Raw genomic sequence first — 12,159 nt, 5'->3', positions numbered from 1 at the left:
TGCACCTTGGGTGGAATATTCTGCAATATTCTACTACGGTGCTTGTTTTTTAATGAATGTGCCCAATCATCATAAAGTTCGAGCAGTGAACCAAAGAGAGCATTGGCTAGCCCTGTTACAGGGTGAGTTGATGCAAATTTGTCCTCAATTTTGTATCAGGCAGAGAGGTTGCAGTGGAGGTTATGACAGGGAGAAGGAGCATAAATTGGACTTCCTAGTCGTCAACGGAAGAGAACATTGTCAAAAGGCTGGCAACAGGCCACCACCCACACAGAGGTAGAGCTGGGGGTCCTTTAAGTAATTGAATATAAATTGTGCCTTATAAAAAATAAGGTCATGCAATTCAAGGGCCAGAATACAACCAGTGGAACAGAGCGGATGGAACGTCCTGTTAGATTGGTGGATGTGGTGTGTGTGCACCTGCCAAGTACAGTTAAAAATTCCAAATTCACACTCCTGTTTCCACTGAACCCCTGCTATCATTCCTCTTCTAGGAGATAGTTCTTTGCAGTTAACCACATGTGATTTTAACCTTGTCTTCAGCAATACATCAAAATTACTTCAAAAGTGCCTCCTTCCCCAAAAATTCTTTCATGGGATGTGGCCATTGCTGGCAGGGCCAGCATTTGTTGTTCATCCCTAGCTGCCCTTGAGAAGATGGTGGTGAGCCACTTTCTTGAACTGCTGCAGTCCATCTGGTGCAGGTACACCCACAATGCTGTTAAGAGAGATACAGATTTTAATCAGCGATTTAAAGGAGCAGCGATATAATTCCAAGTCTAGATGGCATATGGCTTGGAGGGGAACTTGTAGGTGGTGGTATTCCCTTGCACCTGCTGCCCTTGTCCATCTAGGTGGTAGATGTGGCAGGTTTGGAAGATGCTGTCGAAGGATCATTGGGAAAACTTCACCTCCAAATATCTTTCCAATTCACACAAAATCTTACCTTTCTATATATATATATAATATAAAATGAATAACACCAGGGTAAGGCCCAACACCAACTTTTTAAGCCAAATAGTGTTTGTAATATATGAGCCTTTGCCATCATCATGGGCAGAATGTTATGCTTGACCCAATCGGATGTGAAATCATGCGAGATGAGGTCGGGCAGGCGTCCCGAGTCATCCCGCGTTCACGTGATATTTTGGTTGGCGGAAGCACCCAGATGTCAGAGCCGCACCCACCATCAATTAAGAGGCCAGTTAAGGCAATTAAAAAAGCAATCTACCAAGATTTCACAGTGCCCATGCAATTTCGCGCTTGTTGCACAGGCAAAACAAGCAGGCGGGCAGCTGACAATTTGCAAAACCTCATCCAAGGGTGGGATAAAAAGGGTCAGCCAGTCTGAGTAGTGAGGAGTTTTGGAGATAGTTTGCTGCCGGTTGCTTATTGGTACTTGGCAGCTTCATCTCTTTTGGGGCTTCATTGTTGGCACTTCCAAGCTTCATTTCAGGGCTCATGAGTGTCTTCAAGGTCCCTGGAGGATTCAGACCATGTAGACACTTCCAGGTATCAGACAGCCTTCCGTTACCCTGGTAATGGGGATTGTGGTCTCCGCTGAGGAAGAAGAGAGGGGCAGAAGGGCGAGGAGGCCAGGTGTCCTATGCAGCTTCCAGTGGAGCGACCTGTGGGAGGAGAGGCGCAGGCACAAAGGGGCGCATGGCCGGCAGGAAGTCCAAGGCGGACAAGGGCACAGAAGACGCCACTATCCTCGTGCCAGGGTTTACAGGCAATATAGCTACCTCAATATGCCCAAGGTGCAATGCCGAAGGAAGCTTTGCCTCTCAAGGGAGATAGTGACCTCCACCTGTCAGATGATTGGTCCTGAGATCAACTCTGACTGTGTGAGTGGACATCCCATGCCAGTGGCTCTGAAGGTCACAGTAGCCCTGAACTTCTATGCCTCTGGCTCTTTCCAGGGCTCAGTGGGGGATTTGTGTGGAGTGTCCCAATCAGTTGTCCACCAGTTGCATCAAGCTGGTGACAGAAGCTCTGTTCAGGCAGGTATTCACTTTCATTCATTTCCGTATAGACGAAGCCAGCCAGGCTGAGTGAGCCAGAGGGTTTGCAGCAATTGCTGGGTTCATCTGTGTCCAGGGTGCCATTGGCTGCACATATGTGGCCATCAAGGCACTAGCAGGTCAGCCAGGAGCCTTCAGCAACTGAAAGGATTCCACTCCATGAATGTGCAGATAGTGTGTGACCAAAGGATGCATATTGTGCAAGTCTGTGCAAGGTACCCTGGCAGCTCCTTATATCCCGAGATTCTCCCAGGTACCGAGGCTGTTCGGCGCTCCAGCCCAACTGGATGGATGACTGCTGCGTGTCAAGGGCTATGCCTTGAATAGAGATGAGCAGCGGTACAACAGGAGTCACGCCTCCACGAGAGCGGTGACAGAGAGAACCATAGGTCTTCTGAAGATGCGCTTCCAATGCCTGGACCATCCAGTAGGAGCACCACAATACCCCCAGAGTGGGTGTCACTGATAATGGTTGCATGCTGCACTCTCCACAATCTGGCACTGGCAAGTGGGGACCCACTGTAAGAAGAGAATCTTGACACAGCTCCACAGGCCACAGAGGATGAATCCAGTATTGAATCAGAAGAGGAGCACAGTGAGAGGAACACTGAGGGCTTGGAGACGGACCTCTGTCACCTCCAGGGAGGCAGGGACACCAGTGATGCTTTGATCCAATGCTGCTTCAGCTAGGCTACCAAACAAACACTCCCACCTCACGCCAGGGCTGCTGCCGTGATCCAGGATGTCCGAAATGCCCCTGTCACGTGAACCCAAAGTCCACTCAGTGCTTCTGCAATAAAGTTTAGAGTCACCCATTATGTACCGGCATACCCTGAACAAAAAAATAAAAGACGAAGCATACTCAGGCCATCACAGCAAAAGCAAATTTAATGTTATTGTCACATTGAAATCACATTGACATGACCATTGCTGGTGTTGTTATCCACACTAATAGACATATAAACCAAACATAACTGAACAGAAGATCACCTGTGACCAGTCCCCCTTGTGCTCACAGTGCCTTAGACTTACGTTTGCGAGTGCTGCGTATTGGTGCCCCTCCCCAACGCATCACTGGCACTGGCATTGGAGGCAGCCTGCTGACTATGCTATCTTGTTGGCCTTGATGACCTTGGAGGTTGCCTCTGACCAGTGGAGCCTATGCTGACATCTCCCCAGTCATCGCAGCCTCGTCAGATGCCACGGTCAATAGCGGAGGGGCTGAGGAGCTGCTACCATCAGCCAGAGCGCCCTGAGCGGAGCCCACAGAGACAACAAGCAGGTCGTGCACCAATGTTCTGGACCTCCCTGCTCACCATTGATGGATGGGCATCTAGCTGAGATACTGGGTGCCTCATCCATCTCCCATACTGGCACTGACCGCATGAGATCATTGCCCGTCTGAGTGCTTGCAGGTCCTAGTGCAACCCTAGGAACCTCTGATTCTGTTCCTGGAGCTGCCTGTCAATGAGAGCTGCCAATCTCTCAATGGAGGAGGCAGTGCACTCGGCCATGAGCGTCAGCACAGTGCTCATGCTCCGCACGGAATCCTCCACAACGGAGACCATGGACCATGGCGCGCATGGATCTCATGGATCTCCGCCAGATGGTCCCGCACATCCCGCTGGACATCCAGCTGCCTAATGGATGACTCTAGAGGCTCATCATCTGCCTTTGACTCAGCATCACCCTGGTCTCCAGCAGTCCTCTGACTGCCAGCGCCTTGGGCACTCTCTGCCTCCATCTGCTCCTCAAGCGAGTATAAAGTGCCCTCACCAATGTGCACTGACAATGTGACTGATGATCTAACACCCACCGATGTGCTGATATCTGCATTGGTGCCTGGTTCAGAGTGCGGGTATGATGCAGATGCAGATGGAGCCCGATGGTCCTCCTGATGGCATAAGGAATGGCCCTTTGGATTCCAGAGAATGCATGTGTGCTGGCGAATCTAAGGGAGAATAACAACATGTCATTATGCAAAGTCTTCACACTGTCACGGTGCATGCCAGGCACCTTGGTGAGGAAATGGAGATCTGCATCATGGTGCCATCTTCTTCCAATGATTAATGAGGACTCCAGGTTTGAGGTTTCCATCAATTAAGAGACTACACTAGAAGGGTTGCTCAATCTGAAACTTTGATCTCTGAGCATTGCACTCTTACCTTCGCCTGGCCCCCCAAGCCTCTCCATGTCCGGTTGCACGGGGAGCATGCCAGCTCTCCAGCTCATGGGGGTCCCGCTCAAACCTGGGCAGTAGCAGCCGATTGGGTGGGCCTCCACCTGTCCGTGACCTCTCCGATTGGCTACGCTTTGTCTTCTCCTGAAAGGACAGAGGAGCATTGATTAGTCCACTCTCTACCTGCAGCGTCATTGCAGCCTGGCCAACCCCATCTGAGGAACACCTCACAGGGCACACCTGAGTCACGGACCTCGAGCCACAAGGCACTCAGTCCAAGCAGCCAGGGCTAACCCGCTTGCCCAGCTCCAGCGTCATTGACAGTTGGCACTCAGACTCTAGCACCCCTGAACTCCACAGGGGTACAGCTAGCCCTTAACACTTTACCGCACTGATCCATGCCAACACAGTACTCATCCTTCCTGAGCGCAGCAGGTCATTGAACCTTTTGTGGCACAGCACCCAAGTGCGCCATACCACATCATGGCTGCTGACCTGGGCTGCCACCTTCTCCCAAGCTTCCTTTGTGAGATGTGGTGGCCTCCTCTTCCCATCCCTGGGGATAAGGGTGACCCCCCCCTGGCAGCCACCTCCTCCAGGAGGACGGTGAGGCATCATCCAAAAAGCAGGGGGCCGAGTGCCCACCCGACCTGCCCTCCCGCTTGGCATCTCCGGCCACATTTGAGTCGATAACTTTATTGTTGAAAACGCGGAGGAGTCGTTCTTCCCTGGCAGCCTTCAAGAGGTTGCCTGTGCTGTTTTTAAACCAGCTGCCAGGTCGCCGTTGGATCCGGCGGCCAATAGCCCCCACCACCGCCCACCTCTTTCCAACCGTTGGAGAGCTGCATTTCGTGCTGGGCAGGCCTTAGTTGGCCCACCAGTGTGAAATTGCGGTCATGGGCTGTTCACGAGTGGCGGCCCGTTTCCCGGCCGACCCCGAGCCTGCCAACCACGCCCGCCCGCCGACCTTAAAATTCTGCCCCATCCCTATAGCAAGAACAAATTTGCACTCATCATGCTGATTTGCTCAAGTACAAACAGAAAAGTTGCTAATCAAGAATGCTAATGATTAGAAAAGTGAAACCCATTCAGTTATTGAGGCTTCGATTTTAACCCAGCCTGCTGACCACAAACTGGTTGGGTGGGTCCTTTAATTGCAGGCAGGCTCTTTGGGTCAGGCTTTCAACACATTGCTACCTGCTGCCAATTTAACCAGAGATATTTCAGAGCACAGGAGAGCCACTTGCCCCAGGCAGGCAAGAGCCTAATGATGTCATCGACACTGCAACTCCATTTTAATGTGGGGAAATGGGAGGTGTCATGCAAAAGACCAATCACATTGCTCAATTGATTTTCTTCAGACTGGTTTTATCTACCTTCTCAACTTCTGACACAGATGACTGTATAATCATATAAAATTTATAATGCAATAATCAATAAATATATAAATCTGAAACTTGATCATATGGCCATCACTTGTATTTTAGAAATGTTTCTCCCTGGATCTTAGAATTTCAGTGCTATTTTATTTCCCTTCATTCTGCCGTTTTCTGTATAGCTGAGCTTTTTCTGAATGAAGAGATTCAACCAACTGGTGCTATCAACCACATCTTGCTGATAAGCCATCGCTCTCAGAATGCAGATTAAGCTTGTCACATTCCATTGAGTCTAATACAGTATTAGATGGGGCTAATTAACAGAAAAACAAGGCATGCCCTTCATGCCCTTCCCTGACATAGGAGGCCATCTAGTATGATAATTTTATTCAGGTTTTGGCCTTTTAATTTTAAAACTGTAATTAAATGAAAAAAAAAGCTGTTCAAAGTAAGTAAAGATGTGAAGAAGATATCTTCTGGCTGTCTCCATCTAATAAAAAGTGAAAAATAAAAGAGTAACATACAAATTGAGACATTTTGCCATCATGCTGTTTGTGAGGTAAAAGCACATATTGTAAAATGGTTATCATTATGTAAAGTTGTATTGCATTGAATACTTTGGCTTAATTGTAAAATTTTACGTGACCCTGATAAACAATCATGTGAATTGGTATCTGGAACATGTGCCATGTCGTCCTACTTTGCTTTACTTGTTTTCAAATGTGGTTTATTGAGCTGTGAGTATCTCTTACTGCATAATGGATGAGTGGTTGTACGTTATGGCAGATTTGAGCATCAGTTAGTTGAACTAACTGCAAGTCACCCGGCATGTGTTCCATACCAACATTCACATCCATCAGAATGCATGTCTACAGATAGATTAATATCATTCAATCCTCTTGTCTAGTGCAACATTTTCAAGAATTATTTCTTCTGGCTGCTACAATCTAATGAAGGGTTTGTTGTTTTACTTTAGGTCTATCACACTAGCTTGCCATTTAAATTCATAATCACTTCACGTCGATTTATATGGGAAGAGAGGATGGGATATTTGGCTCCATGCCCTGCTTTACTTTGTCTTGTTTACAACCTATTTTTCCTCAGACCAGTAGCTGATGCAGTAGGGGGTTATCCTGCTTTTGTCCTACCACCAGGGTCCCCTTCACCAGTCAGTAGCTTGTTCCAATTCCAATCAGAATTTGCTTTCCCCCCAGTGTGCTCAATGCCTTCCTATTTAATATGGTTCAGGTTGGGAACTGAGCTCAGTGGGACTTGCAGCTGCATCTGGCCCTGCTCTGTGGGACTGAGTTGTCCTCACACTTTTCAGTGCTTAATTTATCTGCCTTACTGCTAGCAAAATTAAACATGTTTAGGACAGATGCAGCACATGTCTGTCAGAAAGCAGATTAAGAATGATGTCAGTGCTGCTTCTTTAAATCTCATTTCCACCTTTGATCCCTAGTCAATGTTAAATTAATTGGTTCAGCTAAAGCAGCAGCTAGGCCACAACACCCCTGGGCTACAAGGGGAAGCAAATAAGTTAGGTTTTTAGTGACCCCTGCTGAAAGGTGAACTAGGCCAAAGGTCCATGACTCTTCCAGCACACTCCCACCAGGGTTATGGCAGAAGTGTGGTAGAAGGGCAAAATGTTAGCCAAGGACTAATGTGAACCAGCCACTGACCTTTCCTGGCAGTTTCTGCAGGGCCCTGTAAAGAACAGATCACCCTAAAAAAGAGCAATGGCTTAGGATGGAGTAAGACCATTGGCAGGAAGAGATAGCAAATGGGCAGCATGCCAATTGAGGAAAATGGGAAGCACCGACTAGGCACATTACAGCCTTCCAGTCTGAATATTGCGTTCAACAATTTTAGATCATGAACTGTCTCCTCCATCCCCAACCCCTTTCCGATCCCCCTTTTTTTCCCCCCAATAATTTATATAGATTTTTCTTTTTCCAACTATTTCCATTACTTTTAAATGTATTTCCATCCATTGTTTTATCTCTACCTTTTAGCCTATTTCGATCCCTTCCCCCCACCCCACCCCCACTAGGGCTATCTGTACCTTGCTCGTCCCACCTTCTGCCCTTAATGTCACATATTAGCACATTCCTTAGATAATATCACCACCTTCAACACCTGTTTGTCCTTTTGTCTGTGACATCTTTTGGTTATCTCCACCTATCACTGGCCCTCTATCTCACTCTATTTGTCCCAACCCCCCCTTAAACCAGCTTATATTTCACCTCTCTTCTATTTTTACTTAGTTCTGTTGAAGGGTCATTCGGACTCGAAACGTTAACTGTGTTCCTCTCCGCAGATGCTGCCAGACCTGCTGAGTTTTTCCAGGTATTTTTGTTTTTGTTTTGGATTTCCAGCATCCGCAGTTTTTTGCTTTTATTTAGACACTGTGGGGAGCTAGGACTGGGCCAAGTCAGGGTGGTGTGTGGCTTGGAAGGGAACTTGCAAGTGTTGATGTCCCCATGCATCTTCTGCCCTTGTCCTTCTAGGTAGTAGAGGTTGCAGGTTTGGAAGGTGTGATTAAAGGAGCAATGGGGAGTTGCTGCAGAGCATTTTGTAGATGGTACACACTGTTGCCACTGTGCGCCAGTGGTGGAAGGAATGAATGTTTAAAGTGTTGTATGGGGTGTCAGTCAAGTGGGTTGCTTTTTCCTAGATGGTGTCAAGCTTCTTGAATGTTGCTGGAGCTACAGTCTTCTAGGCAAGTGGAGAGTATTCCATCACTCACCTGACTTATGTCTTAGAGATGACGGACAGATGGACAACTTGCACTTATATAGCACCTTTCATGACCTCAGGATGTCCAAAGTGCTTTGCTTCTAATGAAGTCACTGTTGTAATACAAGTAATATAGCAGCTAATTTGCGCTTGACAGGTCCCCACAATGATTGGGTAATCTGTATAAGTAATGTTGGTTGAGGGATAAATGTTGGCTAGGAGATCTTCCATATTCATCTGAGAAGACGGACATGGCCTTGCTTCAACTTCGCATCCAAAAGACGGCTTCTCTGACAGTGCAGCACTCCTCCATTAGAGTGCCAGCTTAGATTTTGTGTTCGGCCTCTTGGGGCAGAATTTTGCCCTCATCGGGCGGGCTCAGTGGGACGGGTGGGACCAGTCGGGAAGCCGACCACCACCCGCGATCAGGGCCTAACCGCGATTTCACGCTGGCAGGCCAATTAAAGCCCTCCCAGCGTGAAATGTGTGCTGCAGCGCTCAGTGCTGCCTGTGTTGGTGGGGGGGGGGGCAAGCGCGCAAGTTCATGCATGCGCATGGGTGTGTGCAGGAAAAGCTCCCTGAGACACAGAGCCACCACAGGGAGATGAAGATTTTGAACAATCAAAAAGAAAGATTTTTAAAATGTTAACAACATATCCCCTCATGTGACTCTGTCACATGAGCAGGGACATGTTAGAAACTAGATTGAAATTTTTTAATTCTTTTTTTAATGATGGATTGAAACCTCATCCCACCTGTGGATGAGGTTTCACAAAAAAATCCAAAGTCTTCTTGGCCTTTTCGCCTGCCCACCAACCGTAAGGTTGGACGGGCAGTGAAAAATTTAATTCAATTAGATCTTTAATGGCTTTAATAGGTCTGTAAGTTGCCAGTGGGCACGCTAGTAACTCTCACGTGCACCCGCCAGCTGAAAATATCGTGAGTGTGCGATGACATCAGGACGCTCGCCCGACATCATCACACGTCATTTTATGCTCGTTCGGGTCGGACAGGCGCCCGTCTGACGAGCGCAACATTTGGGCCTTGGAGTAGGAGTTAAACCATTTTCTGCTCATTACAAGGCAACTGTTGCTGATGAGAAGTCTGGGCTTGGAGCTGGATTAAAGAATTCCTGCCACCCTGGTGTAGTGCTAGGGGGCAGCAGGCTACTGAGATGAAGCATGCTGACCTCTAGCTGAAGGGATCCCAGACTCTCAAAGAATAGTTGATCCATTTAAAAAATATATATATATTGATTGATTCCCTTTCATAAAGGGTCGATGGGGTACAGTTGGAAGGCACACACCAAATTTTCTGCCTGTATTGGGATGAAAAGATGGGAGAGGTACAACCACTGGGGCACTTCTGGCCGTTTATCCTAGTGATAATAAGATGCTCTCCCATTGACCCCACAAGCTCCAGTGGTGTCAGCACTTGCAGGCATTGATGGATACTGTCCAGAATATCCGTACCATGCTCTGCTCATACACTCATGCCAGTTCAATAAAGTACTGGGAAAGGGGAGGAGGGCAATGAGTTTCTCCAGTGCTTCAGACAAAAATGTTGGTAAAGTATACCCAATGAATATTGGGTAATCCGTAGGTATGGATGGTAGATTTGATAGTTTTTGGGGGGCTGATTAATATGCAGAATGTATGTTCACAGCTAAGGGCAGAATCTTCCCAGATTTGCACTAAGTGTTGTAGCAGTCATGTAAAATGGCATTTTAGCCACTGGCCGTAGTAGCAGCTTCTCATGCCGTATTGTCCCAAACCCACTGCATTAATCATACAATCCCGGGAAACATGCCATTTCCATGGCTGGCGGGCTCTCATTTGCCCACCAAGCCATCACACCATCACGCCAGGCACCACATTAAAGTGTAGAAATGCGCACACCTCTCAGTGCTTCCAGCTCATGGCTACTGCAAAGAAGACACAGCCCTGAAAGGCAAGAAGACTGCAGCCCTTGAGTGCCTTTTGGATACCTTGATGTCCTCTATCCCCCTGCTCTGGCCGCAGGATGGGTAATGGGCAGCAACATCACTAATCCAGCTTGGGAGGTGGTGCCAGTGGTGGTCAGTGCCAATGCCCTAAAAAAGCGGACAGCCAATCAGTGCTGAAAGAAAATGAATAATCTCCTCTGTTCTGCCAGGATAAGTCACTCTTCTCATCACTCTCAACTCACACACTCGCAAACCCATCACACACCCACAGGGCCCTCACTCACTGCCAGTCCAAGAGACATCACCATTCACTCTCTCACGTACACCTTCATTGACCTCATCCCATCTATGGTACTACTCACTGCCCACACATGCCAGGCATACTTATCATTTGGCCTGGTAGGCATCCTGCTTACACGCTTTCTGTCAAGGACAAGGACAAGCTGGCACACAACAAAAGGGAGAGGTCACAGGCAGGTGGAGGAATGCCTGAAATCAAGGTCCTCGCGGACTTTGAAAACAGAGCCATCCTGCTGGCTGGCGAGGATCTGGACCGGTCCTGTGCTGAAGGTGAGCTCTGTGATGGTCTAGCAAGTGAGGATCCAGGAGTGCAACATCCATCAGACAACCATGCTGTGAGTGATGTGTCCTGTTTCACAGGCCCCTGCCATGCACTACTTACCTCCCTTTGCTTTCGCAGGCACATCTGGGAAACAGCTGACAGAGTCCATGCCCCAATGTTTCCAATCAAACCCCAAGGGAAGCCCAGAAGAAGAATCCACTGAAGCACTCCCTGAAGTCCCGTCACAGCGCTCACCCTACTTTGATGAGGAATCTGGAGGAACCCTCCTTGAAGCACCATCACAGTGCTCACCCACACCCTCCATCAGTGAGAGACATCCATCTCTGTGGGACCTGTCTTCAGAATTGCCTTGGGATCACAATGTGGTGAGCACATCACACTGTCTGATTCACAGTAGGCAGAGGCAGGGACTTCCCAGGTCCCTGGCCCTTGGAGGACTGTTGGAGGCCAGACATTTGCTGATGATGAGGCCTCTGGACTCAGTCATGTCACAGTTGCTGGAGCTGCAAAGGCAGGCTCAGGAATATCAGGAGGGGATGTCCACTGCACTCCTCAGATTGCAAGGCACGCTGGAAGAGTCCGTCCACCTTCAGGCTGAGGTGATATCGAAGGCATGCCAACGCATCGAGATCAACAATGGTGGGATGGCAACTGCCATGGAGACCTTGGTCCTGGACATTGCTCCTGTGCTGCTGCATGGGCTCAACTCCATCGCTGATGCCACAGTTGGCCTCCAATAGTGTGTAATCAAGAGGAGTGCTGGACAGTGCCATCTCACTCCAGCTACCCTTTCTCCTCAAGGAGTCAGCCAGGGGTCACCCATTAGGGGGAGGATCAGCAGGTGTACCTCCCGGGGTCATCCATCCAGGTGACTCCGGGAGTGTCCAGCCTGTCTGGATCTCGTCTTCTCGTGACTGCAGCAGCTCCAGCTCCAAAGGCTGAGGAGGGTGCCACTGCCACACAGCAGAACCCCAAAATCAAGTGGGCCCCTTGAGGTCTCAGACCTCCAGAGGATGCCCACCAAGGTCATCATAGATGAGGCATGGCACTCAGCAGGCTGCCTCCACCTCCACTGTGGATGTCTGGGGAGCACCAAAATGTAGCGGCAGAGTTAGGAAAGTTAAAAATATGTAATTGCACAGCCTGGACACGGTGTTATTCACTTGTACATAATGTTCGCTACTGTAAAAAAAACTCCCAAGAATGTCTCCCTGCCTATGGCTCCTTGTTCTGATGAGCAGTTTTCATGTCACTCAGATGTGAAACCTTTCTGCACAAGATAAAGGCAGGTGTCTCAGTCCAGGGCCTCCTCC

Source organism: Carcharodon carcharias, chromosome 5 (genome assembly GCF_017639515.1).
Source record: "Carcharodon carcharias isolate sCarCar2 chromosome 5, sCarCar2.pri, whole genome shotgun sequence".
Lineage (NCBI taxonomy): Eukaryota > Metazoa > Chordata > Chondrichthyes > Lamniformes > Lamnidae > Carcharodon > Carcharodon carcharias.
Note: the sequence above shows the minus strand (reverse complement) of the source record.